This window comes from Schistocerca nitens, chromosome 6, assembly GCF_023898315.1.
Source record: "Schistocerca nitens isolate TAMUIC-IGC-003100 chromosome 6, iqSchNite1.1, whole genome shotgun sequence".
Classification (NCBI taxonomy): domain Eukaryota; kingdom Metazoa; phylum Arthropoda; class Insecta; order Orthoptera; family Acrididae; genus Schistocerca; species Schistocerca nitens.
In genome coordinates, this window is record NC_064619.1 from 421,409,848 (window position 1) to 421,422,307 (window position 12,460).

The following is a 12,460-nucleotide window of genomic DNA, read 5'->3' on the forward strand; positions in this document are numbered from 1 at the left end:
TAGTTAGTTCAGGACAGAACTAAAGAAGCCTCGGACAAGCGCCATCATGGTCGAGGACGACGCTTGAACCCTACACCCGCCCACAATGGTAACGACACTGCTAGCCAACTGGAAAATATTTAAATCCAAATAGAGGTGTTTTGCAGGATATGCTTCCTGCAACCACCCTAGAAGGAAAACAAAGACAGAGGATGAGATGGTCAGATGAAGTTAATCGACACCTCATGTTTTGTTATTACCAAGCAACAAACCTAGGAACCAACACAACTGGATACAGATCACAAGTATACACAACATTTATTACCAGATACCCAGAATTAAAATTTTTAACAGAACAACGACTAGCTGATGAGATCCGTGTAATAATCAAAAATAACAGGATACCCCAGTCAGAATTAGAAAACATCAAACAACAAGTACAACAAATACTGGAACAAAATAATGTGCAATCAGAAGAAGAAGAAAATACAGTAATGGACTCAAACATCCCAGAGCAAACAAACAAAGAACAACACGCATCAATTAAACAGAGGAAATCGAAATATTAAGACAGCCACCAGAACAAGCACAAATAGAACACGAAGTGACACACATGTTAGATATAGAAGAAAAATTTCAGCTGGCATATATAGAATACAAAGACACAAATACAGACATTAGACCATTCTTGCATAGACCGCCAAATAACCCACAAGTCGAAACAACAATAAAAACTATCAACACAATCATACACAACAAAATAAATGAAAACACAACTATGGAAGAGTTACAACTACTGGTTTATATAGGAGCACTCACTACACTAAATATACACACTAGGCAGAGATCAGAACCAACCAACACACAGAAGAAACCCACAAAACCAGCATGGCAACACAGGCTACAGATCAGAATAGAAAAACTGAGAAAAGACATCGGACAGCTAACACAATTTATAAGAAATGAAATATCAGACAAAAAACGAAAAAGGTTAGGTAAAATCTCACAACAAGAAGCAATGGAGCAATTAGATGAAAAGAAGCAGAAGTTACAAGCATTGGCCAAACGACTTAGAAGATACAAAAAAAGTGAAAATAGAAGGAAACAAAACCAAACATTCAACACAAACCAAAAGAAATTTTACCAGACAATAGATAACACACACATTAAAATAGACAATCCACCAAACATAACAGACATGGAACACTTCTGGTGCAACATATGGTCAAACCCGGTACAACATAACAGGCATGCACGGTGGCTACAAGCAGAAACAGACACATACAAAATGATACCACAAATGCCTGAAGTGATAATTTTGCAACATGAAGTCACCCAAGCAATTAATTCTACTCACAATTGGAAAGCCCCTGGAAAAGATAAAATAGCAAAATTCTGGCTAAAGAAGTTCACCTCAACACATTCACATCTAACTAAATTATTTAACAGTTACATTGCAGACCCATACACATTCCCTGATACACTTACACATTGAATAACTTATCTGAAACCTAAAGATCAAGCAGACACAGCAAACCCAGCTAAATATCGCCCCATAACATGCCTACCAACAATATACAAAATATTAACTTCAGTCATTACACAGAAATTAATGACACATACAACACAGAACAAAATTATAAATGAAGAACCAAAAGGCTGTTGCAAAGGAGCACGAGGGTGTAAAGAGCAACTGATAATAGATGCAGAGGTGACATATCAAGCTAAAACTAAACAAAGGTCGCAACACTACGCATACATTTATTACCAAAAAGCTTTTGATAGTGTACCCCACTCATGGTTACTACAAATATTGGAAATATGTAAGTAGATCCTAAATTGATACAGTTCCTAAACATAATAATGAAAAACTGGAAAACCACACTTAATATCCAAACAAATTCAAATAATTTCACATCACGGCCAACACAGATTAAGCGTGGAATATACCAAGGAGACTCATTAAGTCCTTTCTGGTTCTGCCTTGCTCTGAACCCACTATCCAACATGCTAAATAATACAAATTATGGATACAATATTACTGGAACATACCCACACAAAATCACACATTTGCTATACATGGATGATCTAAAACTACTGGCAGCAACCAATCAACAACTCAACCAATTACTAAAGATAACAGAAGTATTCAGCAATGATATAAATATGGCTTTTGGAACAGACAAATGTAAGGAAAATAGCATAGTCAAGGGAAAACACACTAAACAAGAAGATTACATATTGGATAACCACAGCGACTGCACAGAAGCGATGGAAAAAACAGATGCCTATAAATATCTAGGATACAGACAAAAAATAGGAATAGATAATACAAATATTAAAGAAGAACTAAAAGAAAAATATAGACAAAGACTAACGAAAATACTGAAAATAGAATTGACAGCAAGAAACAAGACAAAAGCTATAAATACTTATGCTATACCAATATTGACCTACTCATTTGGAGTAGTGAAATGGAGTAACACAGACCTAGAAGCACTCAATACACTTACACGATCACAATGCCACAAATATAGAATACATCACACACATTCAGCAACAGAAAGATTCACATTAAGCAGAAAGGAAGGAGGAAGGGGGTTTATCGACATAAAAAACCTACATTATGGACAGATAGACAATTTAAGAAAATTCTTTCTAGAACGAGCAGAAACTAGCAAAATACACAAAGCAATCACTCATATAAATACATCGGCTACACCACTGCAATTTCATAACCACGTCTACAACCCTTTAGATCACATAACATCAACAGATACGAAGAAAGTAAATTGGAAAAAGAAAACACTACATGGCAAGCACCCGTATGATCTAACACAGCCACACATCGATCAAGACGCATCCAACACATGGCTAAGAAAAGGCAATATATACAGTGAGACGGAAGGATTCATGATTGCAATACAGGATCAAACAATAAACACCAGATATTACAGCAAGCATATTATTAAAGATCCCAATAGCACAACCAATAAATGCAGACTTTGCAAACAACAAATAGAAACAGTAGATCACATAACAAGCGGATGTACAATACTAGCAAACACAGAATACCCCAGAAGACATGACAATGTAGCAAAAATAATACATCAACATCTTGCCTTACAACATAAACTTATAAAACAACATGTTCCCACATACAAGTATGCACCACAAAATGTACTGGAGAATGATGAATACAAATTATACTGGAACAGAACCATTATAACAGATAAAACAACACCACATAACAAACCTGACATCATACTCACCAATAAAAAGAAGAAATTAACACAACTAATCGAAATATCCATACCCAATACAACAAATATACAAAAGAAAACAGGAGAAAAAATTGAAAAATACATCCAACTGGCTGAGGAAGTCAAGGACATGTGGCATCAGGATAAAGTTGACATTATACCAATTATACTATCAACTACAGGAGTCATACCACACAATATCCACCAGTACATCAATGCAATACAGCTACATCCAAACTTACATATAAAACTACAGACATCCGTAATTATTGATACATGTTCAATTACCCGAAAGTTCCTAAATGCAATATAACATATACCATACAGTTAAAAGGAAGTCACGCTTGATCAAGGTCCGCGTCACTTTCCATTTTTGACCAGACATAACGTCTGAGAAAAGAAAGAAATAATAATAATAATAATAATAATAATAATAATAATAATAATAATTACTTACCAAGTACTTCGAAATTTTATGGAAACCTAATGAAAACATAAACTCCCAACAGCTTACCACCAACTACGAAAGCTGGAATGTGCACTATTGGGTGGTAGGGACCCGATTGACTACCACTTGTCCAGTAGTTAACGTTGTAAGATCCATGGAGCTTTTGGCGTATGACGCTGTTGTATACAGAGAGGTTGCAACGCTAGAAGATTGTAGCGAAATACAGGAAGACCTGCAGAGGATCTAAGCTTAGTGCAGGGAGTGGCAATGGCCCCTCAACATAACAAATATAACGTGTTGTGTATACATAGACAGATAGGCTCATTATTGTATAACTAAACGAGTGCACAACAATCACTATAAGCAGTTAATTCCACAAACTGTCTAGGAGTTTGGGGACGGATCGATTTGAAGTGGAACGACCAATAAAATTAATGGCGGGTGCGAAAGAACCCAGGCTGAGATTCATCGGAAGACTCCATAGGAAATGTAACCAATATTTATGTACTGCTCGTCAATGTGGGGTCCGTAACAGATAGGATTGATATAGGAAATACAGAAGATCCAAAGAAGAGCAGCACGTTCTGTTACAGGTTCATTTAGTAAGCGCACCTCACAGAGAAGCTTAGCCAAATCCAGAGGCAAACGCTGCAAGCTAGGTATTCTGCGTGATGCTGTCGTTTGCTGTTAAAGTTATCAGAGCGTGCGTTCCTAGAATAGTGAACCAATACTTTGCTTCCTCATACCTGTATATCGCAAAGTGACTGCGAAGGTCAAATTGAAGAGGTTCGAGCCCACACAGAGGCTTACCAGTTATCGATCTTCCCGCGAACCATTTGCGACTGGAACAGGAGACGGAAGAACCGACGCTGATACACAAAGCATCCTCCGGCGCCCTCCTCTGCTGCACGCCGTCAGGTGGCTTGCAGAGTATAGATGTAGATGTCAAGGGGTTTCACAGGAATATGGAAAGACCAAAAACACAATACTTTACCATGCTTACTACAGCGTAGGAAACACATTGGCATTCAACACAGCTTCCAGGCGTTTCGGGATGGATAAATAAAGGTCTTGTTTGGTATTCAAAGGAATGTTCTACCATTCTTCCTGCAAAATAGTGGCAAATCCAGGTAACGATGATGGGCATGGATAGTGATCACGCACCCTTCTCTCCACAGCAGACCACAAAGTTTTCAATAATATCAAGATCTGGTCATTGGTGTACACGGGAGATGCGAAAATTCTCCGTAGTACTCACAAAACAAGTCGGACGATGTGTGAACAGGAGCCCTCTCGTTTTGAAATATAACATCAGCATAGGGGAAAAGACATTGTGACATGGGACGGACCTGATCAGCCAAAATGGTCAAATCTTTGGCAGTATTGCGACCTTGCAGAGTAACCATGGGGTCCATAGAATACCACGATATTGGATGCTCAAATCATCACCGAACCTCCGCCATGTTTCTCTTGGGATGTAAATTCTGCCAGAAGATGGAAACAGTGTGAAACGAGACTCATCCGACCACATTACTTTCTTCCATTGTACTAGAGACCAAGTTTTGTGGTCACAGTTTCCTGTTACGAATATTTGCATTACTGATGAGTGGTTTTGGAAATCCATGCCACCCTGCAGTTGCCACTTTACGAGCACCGACAGTTGCCCACATAAGAATTCACTTAGCTCCGAAATAATGCACTCACATCTACACAGAATACTGTTCTGACTACCACAATTGCAACCTACTGAGGACGTTAGACAGTTGCCGTTCGTGCTCAGATACAACAGCTCATTCTGCAGGCATCGCTAGGATATTGCATTTATGTTCGAGCCTGCATTTCCCTCGGTTTTTCCCCTATTTTTGTCTAATCCTTGTAGATTTTGACAAAAGTTAAGCTCTCTTCCTTCCTTCTGTATATCACTGCCTGAGGCCCTATGGCACTAGTGTTGACATTCAAGTTTATGCAGACAGGTAATAGACGACCCTATCGTGATGCGACTTGACTATTCTTTTAAAATTTGTTATTGTTAAAACAATGACAGCTCAGGAGCTATGTACGGTGAGCAGTGCTTCCGGTGGATTATTCACAATTTGACCTAAGCTCAAAAACAGGATCTTGTCAAATTCGACAGAGGAAATGCAGAATTCGTATACAATGGCGTAAAAGCAGTTATCAACTATTTAGATGTTCGAGGCTGGGCCGACACCATCCATCATAAGTGGATCGTTCGTGAAGCACTTAAAGAAAACATCACTTGTTCCTTTAGTTACACTTGACATGTCGCAATCATTCCCTTAGGGAATCCAAGAACGCTGAAGGATCTAGAACAGTTTGTTTGCCACAAATCATCGGTGAAATAAGGGAAAACAGCCGAAAACATAACATTCTTTGACAGTGACATCTGCCCCACAGCACGTTAAATGCAATTTTCTTAAAGTAGAAACGTCAAATAACTATTTGACGGAGAAAATCATCGAATCGATAAGTCTGCCCGTTTTACCTACTTTATAGGTTAACTATTTCATTTTCTTCTCTTAGGCCAAAAAAAAAAACCACGCGTGGACATTGATTTTCATCGCTTAGAAAAGCTGTTGAATTCTTTTGAAGCGTTGTTTCTGCGGTAGCAACACCATAGTGGGGAAAACCACTTTCAGCGTTGATTCGAATGTGTGCAAAAGTGTATAAATTTGAAAGGCTGGAATGGTGTAGTGAGAAAAAATGAGACGATTTGTACCAAAAATGTTTTAATTTTTATTGTTTTTCGTAATTGCTACTCACTGCCATTCTTTCTTGCAGGTACGTATTTCGGTGTAACATCGGAGTTAAAGAACGAGAGGAAGCAACGCCCCTGCTGATAGCCCAGCTCCTGGCCATGTCTTCATGATGCTGCCAGCTGACGGTGTGAGTGCGATGTTGGCCCTAATTTGTGCTGTGTTTGCCGCACGAGCACTGTAACTTAACGCCGCGTCCCAGGCGTAAATACTGTGTGTATAGCGGGACGATGTGCATGAGCAAGGCAAGTTCTGTTGTGGGCCCCCAACTTTCCCAGTATATGGTTCCTATTGCTTTTGCTGCCTTCTAAGTACCCCATGCAAATATAATACTCTTACACCACATCTTTAAAGGCGTTCATTTCTCGGAAGTGTCTTATGTCGTCGCAACATCAATATGTTTCTAAAAAAAATATTATAAACAGAAACGGAATCAACAATGGCGCTGTAACTGCTACAGTGCTGAGTTCTTCTTTGACCGCAAATGCTGTCTATGTTCTAGTTTGGCTTAGGTTTGTTGAATCACACTGCCAACTTTGGTACAATTACAAAGTCATATGTACTCACAAATCACAATATAAAAAGTTTGAACAGTTATTTTAAATTATTTTATGTTTTTCCACATAGGTCTCAGCACTTACAACTAGGTCATATTGACGTATGAACTACAGACAAAACATAAGGAAGACAATTCAACAGATATTGGAAAGCATATACGTAGAGATTAGGGTGCGCTAAAAAAAGAAATATTTTTATACAGTATTTCGGAATCATCACGATACTTCTCCGGTTTCACTAGGTAATGCAGTAAACGTATTTGCTATACTTGGAAGAAGCTGCAGCAAATGGAAAACATCTGTCCTCCTCTCTTCTGACACCACACAAAGAGTTAAGCCTGATGCCTGTCCGGTGTAAGTGAGAAGAATTTGAACTATGATTAGTACGCATCCGTACGAAAGTAGTTACCTGCTTCCTTCTCGCCTGAAATTTACGCAACCAGGGGAGCTTTTGATTACTGGGTGGATCGCAGTATTGACCTTGGGCAGATTGAAAGGCACCAATCCTCTGCCCATTTTTCGTCTACCACTTTCCGCATCCACAACTTGAAATCGGAGGATGGTAGGTTGACATCCATTACAGAGCCAGAAACTTTGTCATTGTAGGGCGAGATCCGTGAAAAAGAGATTCTCATACCTCACTATTTATTCATCAGTGATTCTCGTGTAATTTCCAGTGCCTCTGCAATGCCTTTGCGATGTGGTTATGGTCGCCGTTGGCGGCGCGGTGTTCTTGTGTACAAGTCTTTGAAAGCAATAGACATTGACTTTGCTGGCCAATTCAATATGCAGCAGCTTATTGGAGGTCCAAATGTCTTTCGTCGACTGAGAATGCAGTTCACCTGTTGTACTAGTGCTGTGTTTGGAGGCAGTACATGGCTGACCTTGGCGGTTGTATGGGGGAACCATGCCGACTATGGTGGCCCTGAAGCTTTCCCTGATACAAACATTTTGGCTTGGAAGACGTGGAGTATAACGGAGAGTAAAGGACTAACTAGCAAAGGTCCCTCATGGTACTTTGAATCCAGACAAGCCGTTTAATTTATTGTTCCATGACGTATTTTCAATAATTACAATACACTTTTTGAGTGTGACCGGTTCTGGAGCCCGTATGACGTATTAATTTTGTTCCCAAATTTCACCTTGCTTTCCTTTACTGGTTGGTCAGTTTACAGAAGGAATAACGTCGCAGATATTTACAAACCCATGTCATTCCGTTCTCAACTACTGCTCCTCTTTCATGTACCTCGATTCTTACAACTGCAGTTTGGTTTCTGTAGAATTTATGAATAACCTTTAGCTTTCTGTATTTTATCCGTTTTACCTTCAGAATTTCGGCGGTGTCAGAAAGTTTCCCTATATCCAAAAATGCTTTAAACATTTTCTTCAACCTATCTCCTAAGCCTTTCTCTTACTTTTTTGGAGTTGCAGTTGTTACATTCGCTTCGGATATCGTGGCCATTGAAAAAAAAATGTGCTGTGTTCTGTTCATTCGAAACTGGCGGGATCCAGGTTCAGATTGTGGAGGTGGGGGATCACAGTTTGTCGCAATCATTCCCTGCCCCATCCACGCCCCTTCCTCTCCTCTCCTCACTTCGGCTACGCAAATGTAACTTGCCATCGCGTTTAACGAGGCACACATGTCTACGATGTTTGCTTATATCAGTGTGTGCATCTGTGTAACGTAATGTCCAAAAAAATTCAGTTCCAGAGAACTACAGCATTTGAAAAGCATTCGTCCACACATTTTTTAAATACATCTCACACAATTGATGGCTCTATAAAAGGCAGTGATAGGAAAACGAGACAGATGGAAGAATAGTAAGTAAACTGTTTACTATTTCAAAAGTAATAGCCTTATCAGGTAATACATTTATCTCACTGAGACACAAGACTGTTAGTGCCTTCATGGAAAAATGCTTAAGGTAAATTACAAACCACGACTGTAGCCAGGCGTGCACCTGTTCATCCGAAGTAAACCTACGGGCACGGTCTTTCTTCAGGGCTGTGAAAATGTGGACGGTCACGGTCTTTCTTCAGGGCTGTAAAAATGTGGAAATGGCATGGGGAGAGATCATAAGTGTATGGCGAATGTGTAAAGGGTTCCCAGCGAATCAACTGCAGCGTACTCGAAACCACCTTGGCGAAATGTGGACGAGTCCTGGATACAATAATGCAATAGTGGTTGCGTTGGCAACCACATTTTTCCATGGAGGCAATGACTATCTTGTCTTTCAGAGGGACAAACGTATTAGAAGTTACAGAGATTACTTTTGAAACAATAAACAATTTACATACATTTTCCATATGTCACCTTTTCATTTTACTGCCCAGCCTTACGTAGGGTGTTTCAAAATTGCACTGACAAACTTGGAGGGAGTGTAGAGGGTGTCTTGAGGCACAAAATGAGAACCGGAGCTCGTGTCCGGAAACGTCATCCAGCGACGCTACAGAGCGTCGTAGTTACAGGCGCCGGCGCCGGACGTCTCGCAGTGCTGTTTGTTATTCATTGATCACGACTGACTGCCACGATATCCAGTGGAGAAGATGGAGCTGTGTGCTGCATAAACAGGCCTTGTCTCCTATGAACGCGTTGCCCTGTTGCCTCGGTGGATGACAGTTTCTGGCACGAGATTCCATCCGCAGTTTATTTTTCTTTTGTATCGCGAAATCGTTGGAGATTTTGGTGGTTCCAGGACAAATAATTGCAGATGGCAACCCGTGTTCGAAACCTTCATTCACCGAGGCAACGAAGCATTGCATTCGTGGGATATAAGGCATTTCTACGCAGCAGCTGCTCGATCTTATTCACTGGCGATCGTAGCAATCAGTCGGGATCACTGAATAACAAACAACATTACGAGACGTTTCGTCTCACCTACGGTCAGTCAGTGTAAAAAGTTGCGTTTGCTACCGAAGGGGTGGCCTAGTGGCAAGTGTCGGCGCCTATAACTTCGAGACTCTGTAGCATCGTTGGATGACTGTTCCGGTCACAGGTTGCTATCCTCATTTTGTTCCTCAAGACACCTTCCACATTCTCTCGAAGTTTGTCGGTTAACTCTGAAACACTCTGTATAATAGCAACACTTTTGACATCAAAATTTACACAGAATGAAATCTAAGTGTGCGTTTACCACAGTCAGTACTTCACTGTATTACTGCGATTATGAACACAGGTCTGCAGAATATGAAAATGCGAACTTGTAAATGAGGAGAATGCTGTTCCTTTCAGTCATCAGCGCCTGTGTGTCGGAGGTCGGTCTACCTATAACTTTTTTCTTAATGTAGCGAGGTTCTTTCCGTTTCTGCCACGGCGTACGCTACTCCCTGCGTTTTACTCGTCCTACCTGTGGATTCTCGAACCGTGTTGTAGCCTGTGAGTGAGCACCTTTACCTGGCTGAAATGTTCTCCACAGGCTGTCAGGGTGCAACGCCATCCACGTGGGCAGCAAATTGTAAAATAACTTGTAATTTTCTAAAATTCCTTGACATTTCTGGGACAAAGTTTTCATGCTGTTGCAAAATTTGGAAATTTGTGTTTGCAAAAATGTGAACGCCTTTTTACTGCATTATTTTTTTGGGGGGGGGGGGGCATCCTGTGAACCGCTGCTCCCTTCCCGGCCCCTTGGATCCGCTCCTATGTAGGAAGTCTTCATTCCAGTCGCATAGCTGTTCCTATATATCATAAGTGAGTATTTTGTTGCAACAGTGAGGAACTGTATCGAAGCTTGCCGTAGCAAGAAACATCAGCGTATTCTACAGAAATCCACGTCGCGGCCTATGGCATCGGTTAGATGGGTGATTGTGCCGGTAGTAGGGCCGGGCCGTGTCGCGGCCTATGGCAACGGTCGGCCGGCAGCGACTGCGACCGTGACCCTGCTCGCTGGAAGCTGCGAGAGCGCGGACGCTGTCGGCTCGGGCTGAGCGCGCCCTCCTCGGCGGCCATCGATCGCAGCCGGCGCTCGGACTCGACTGGCCTCGGTCGGCTTCGGTTAGCCTCGGCTCTGCGCGGGGCGCCCAGGCCAACCTGGTGGCAGTAGCGCGCCGCCCGCACGTCGCCGCGGGACACCGACGCTGCGCCGCCTGCACGCACGAGCCTAGCCCGGCCGCTCGGTACGTGCTGCTCCGCTGCCGCCAGCGCTACTCTCTCTGGCCCCCACAGGGCGCGCGGGGCTTCCCCCAGCTGCAAGCTCCCGTCTTGTCGACTGTTTCAAAACCATGTAAACATGCAAAAAGGGACACACTTCACTACCTCCGTGACACAACGCACATTTATTCCGAGCTGTTCACTTCAGGTTCGTTCAAGCCGAATACAAACATCATTGGAAGTAGACAACTACTACTTCCTGTCCTCGTCGTTGACATCGCGACCCATTTCGACGGTAGATCTGTTCCTTCACGTTACTCCCCAACAAGAAATTTGAGATCCATGGAGGCCACCATAATGGTACAACGACGTAGACAAATGTGCAGTCCAAGTATTCACGGGCTGTTCGGGCGTAATGTGGAGGACAGTCTTGCCATTCTTTCGTTGGGTTGTGTGTCACATGGTGTGAAACGTTATTTCATCGTTGAAAGTAATACAACTCCCAATGCTCCGCCGGAATTCGTGTTTTCTCGTACACTTACCGTTATCCCACGAATACGTGTTTCTGTTTTGCTGTCAATAGCAGGCAGGACCGCAACCTGAAGTCATCGAATATTTACCACTCTGTATGTAAACTGCGTCGCCTGTTTAACTTCGGACACTGCAACAGAGCTTATTGTATGACTATATTTGTACCAGCTCTCGGTCACCGGTCAGTTACTGAACCTGTGATTGATTAGATAATTACTTTGATATGCCGAGTAATATTACAATCTTAAAATTAGAAAATTGAAAGCGACCGTTTGTTTCCATAAGTGTGAGGCATCGAGATGCTATAAAATCAGTCCACCTGTTTTTCTTCTCTTCGGTTTCTTGGTTGGTAAAGAACAGTAGGAGTGTGAGCACAAGAGCAACGATTCTGTATCCTAAATGTCCCCGCAGATCATTCCTGCCGCACAAATCTACGCGGATGCGATAGTCGACTTCCATTAGCACAGCTCTTTAATTGATTTTAATCTGATTATTACGCTTCACCTTTCAGTAATTTCACTTTTGCTCATCTCTACAACTAGTAACAACTTTTTCTATATCTGATTTATTTACTGATTTTTGTAACAATAAGTATCCAGTTAATGATCTCCTGTTAAAATTTAGCAATAATTCTTTTCTCAGTGTTCTCCGTTGAACATTTCTTATTTACAATAGAAGTCTTCGTTAGAAATAGCCATGGACATCGCAGAATACCAATTCAGACTGCTGCGAATGAGCATCCTGGAGGGCTCGTAGAGTGCTGGGAAACTCTCGAAGATGAGCCCGCCACGACGAATGTTGCACCCGTCTTTCAGTGAAAT

General features: G+C 41.7%; 1 protein-coding gene across 1 annotated transcript in view; it reads left to right on the forward strand.

The window, feature by feature from the left end:
• Nucleotides 1–12,460, forward strand: part of LOC126262284 (rho guanine nucleotide exchange factor 18) — a 628,397-nt gene that overhangs the window by 76,627 nt on the left and 539,310 nt on the right. The window lies entirely within an intron of this gene.